Here is a 3,670-nt window from a genome sequence, read left to right as displayed (position 1 = left end):
TTTATTGAATATTCATATATCTTTATTAATATTTGACACAAGTTCTCATAACGTTGAGAGAAAATATTCTCGGCACGTCCTTATGATGATTATTTGTACGTAATGAACGTTTTAAGAAACGTTTTAGTAACCTTTAAATAACGTTTTAAATCATAAAAATTGGTCATTTTGACATTCTTTGAATGATAAATAATATATAATGTTCAAAATAATAATAATGTTCAAATAACACTATATTTTGGGTGAAAATAAAGTTAGCACAATGTTTTAGTAAATGTTTTTGTGTAAACATTTAATGTTAAATGTTAAACAAATAATGTTAGAAACTGGACATTTCAATATTTCAGAAACATTTCAAAACTATGTTCCCACAATGTTTTAATAACCGAAATAGTAACTATTTAGAAGAACTTCGATAAGATGCTCTGTCTTTGTAATGACGTGACGCTAAAATCATGTAGTTAACATGTCTTTCTTGCTTAATATAAAAATGTTTATCATAAAATGTTGTGTTTATTCTTGAATTATAATGGTGTTATTTCAGCATTATGTAGTGTTTGTAATAAATTTGGTTGCGCTTGTGCTTTGCTGTACCTAATCTGTAAATCTCTCAATTATGCTATAATATTACAAAGTATTGCATTCAATCTTTTTATCAACTTGTTTTCTTTCAATCAGCACAGGTTTTGTGTTTCTTTTTCATTAATCGTTGGCCGCATGGATCTGAGCTCATGCACCTCCGTTTTTTAGTTTTAAAAAAAAGCATTATTTATGGATCATTTCAGCAATGTTCACTCAAAAATAGAGGCGCATGAGCTCTGGGAACGAAAAATGTGGCCTAAAGGGATAGTTCACCCAGAAATGAAAATGTGATGTTTATCTGCTTCCCCCCGGGGCATCCAGGATGTAGGTGACTTTGTTTCTTCAGTAGAACACAAATGGAGATTTCTATCACAAACCGTTGCAGTCTGTCAGTCATATAATGTAAGTGGATGGGAATCACGGCTTTGAGAGTCAAAATAACATACACAAACAAAACCAAATGTTTTGGACTCGTGACGATACATTGATGTGTCAAGACACGAAACGATCGGTCTGTGCAAGAAACTGAACATTATTTATATTGTTTTTTACCTCTGATGCACTGCAATGTCCGAACTGTCCTGAGCGCGTGACGCGTCTTCTTCTTCTTGCTTTACGACAGATCGCAGACTTATAAGTGCATTACTGCCACCTATCTCTCAAATGGACATAAATACTGTTCAGTTTCTTGCACGGACCAATCGTTTCGTGTCTTTTCACATCAATGTATCGTCACGAGCAGCAGGGTTTAATTTGGTTTTGTTTGTGTATGTTTTTTTGACTCTTAAAGCCGTGATTCCCATCCACTTACATTATATGACTGACAGACTGCAACGGTTTGAGTTAAAAATCTTCGTTTGTGTTCTACTGAAGAAACAAAGTCACCTACATCTTGGATGCCCTGGGGGTAAGCAGATAAACATCACATTTTCATTTCTGGGTGAACTATACCTTTAAGCCACATTTTTCTCAAAAAACTAAAATTAAACGTACCGATATATGTCTGTTTTAGTTTTTAGATGCTGCATATCTGAATGACAGGCAATACTGCTCATTTATTTGTTTTTTTATTTCACAGTTTTGCGCAAGGGTTGCGATACTGACGAGGACTGGGCTATGAGATAATCAGATGGATCTGGGAGTTCATGTCATAATCGGTAAAGTCCAGTCGTACATCAGTTATCGTGATACAATCCACAGGCACTGAGCTTTGAGCCTCCGGTCTGCAGAAATGACAAGAGTTTGCATCGTCTCATTAAGCCTCAGGAAATGTTATTAGGAGGTTACAATAAGATTGTGGGGCCTTTCAGACGTCTGAGTGTGGCATTTGAGTCTGGCTTTGATTTATGCATGTAATAAATGGTGGTACAATTCAAGAAACACTAAACTTAGCATTTATCATTGAATATCCAGAAAAATTTTTATATTTGTGGCATAGCGCAAATATACCAAAAAACAGGGTTATTATAGTCAACTGAAACTACTAAAGTTACTTAAAATAAACATAATAAATTAAACGAAATAAATTTAAATATATAGAATTAAAAATAAACTTATTTAAACTTAAAATAAAATAAACTTATTTTATTGATAAAATACCATTTTATTTTTATATTGATAATATTCTATTTGATTAAACTTTTAAAATGTTCATTTAGTTTATCTTGATGTACTAAAATAACTGAACTGAACCTAAAAGTAAAAATTAATAGGCATATTAAAAACAAAAACAACTAATAAAAATTGCAAAAATGTGCAACAAAACTAATAAAACTTTAACTGAAATTAAAATATTAAAACAAAGTATAAAAATAAAAACTAATTCAAAATATTATTTAAAAATATAATAGTTGTGGGTTTTTCAGTGGCCAATTCAGAGACCGATATCTACCAATAATGCATAAATAATACTTATTTTGCACAGTATTTAAGATGAAACTGCAAAATTTTAGAAACAGACTGTGGGAAATATTGGATGTGTATATATATATATATATATATATATTTATATATATTTGATGCATCTCCATAAAGATATATGCAGTGTTATTTTAGCACCATCAAGATATTATAATAGCATCTCAGTTAATATAATATATTTAACTTTAAAAAATGTACTACAAAATTAAAAAATAACAGACTGTGGGAAATTTTGGATGCTTACATATTTAATGCATGTGCAGAAAGATATATGCATGCAAATTTAGTCATGCAGTCATTGCATTATTTCAAATTATGCAACAAAAAACATGAATTTTGGCAAATTTATTCTCTAATTTGTAGATTTTGGTTTTGAAGCATGCAGTTTTATGAGCTCTTAAAATCAAAGTGCAGTGCTTTTGGGTGCCGTGTCTGGTTGCGCTCCCTCGGCTTCAGCACAGTTAATAGGAGCAGATAATTAGGTTATACTTTTAATTCCCAGAAGCCAGAAATATTGCCTGGCAAATTACTGCCTTTGGGCTGCGTTCTTAATTACCAGCTACTCTTACTGAGACTCTGATAGTGAACTTTCTGTGTTGTAGCCATGATATCGATATGTGGAAGATTATAAAACAGACAGTTATGAAATTCTGAATATATAAGCTGCGTTTGATGCTGCTGTAAAATGCAGATAAGCACACAACTGTGATTTAACATGCAATTGATTTATTTACAGCTTTTTTATGTTGTATGAAATGTTCAGCATGCAAAGGGTTCAATTTGTGGTCGACAGAAACAGAGTTGTTAATAATAAAAATAAAAATAAATAATATTAATAAAATAATTTTAATTGTAATAATTAAAATAAAATAAACTGTGAAAATATATTTAAAAAAAAGATTCATTTATTTTATTAATTAATGAAAACAGAAAATATAAAAATAAAAAACAATTTAATATAAATAATTGATAGTAAAATAAACCAGGACTGAATTGTTTTTTCTTCCAGTGGCTATTGTATCTACCAATAATGCATAAATAATACATAATAATAATCAAATAAAAATAATAATATAAATAACAGATACATAAATACAAAGAAATAAAAATTATAAATATAAATAGCAGATATATATATATATATATATATATATATATAAATGCATCA

This window comes from Sinocyclocheilus grahami, unplaced genomic scaffold (genome assembly GCF_001515645.1).
Source record: "Sinocyclocheilus grahami isolate Dianchi unplaced genomic scaffold, SAMN03320097.WGS_v1.1 scaffold1085.1, whole genome shotgun sequence".
Classification (NCBI taxonomy): domain Eukaryota; kingdom Metazoa; phylum Chordata; class Actinopteri; order Cypriniformes; family Cyprinidae; genus Sinocyclocheilus; species Sinocyclocheilus grahami.
The sequence above is the reverse complement of the archived record's forward strand: the minus strand, read 5'-3'. Positions refer to the sequence as shown.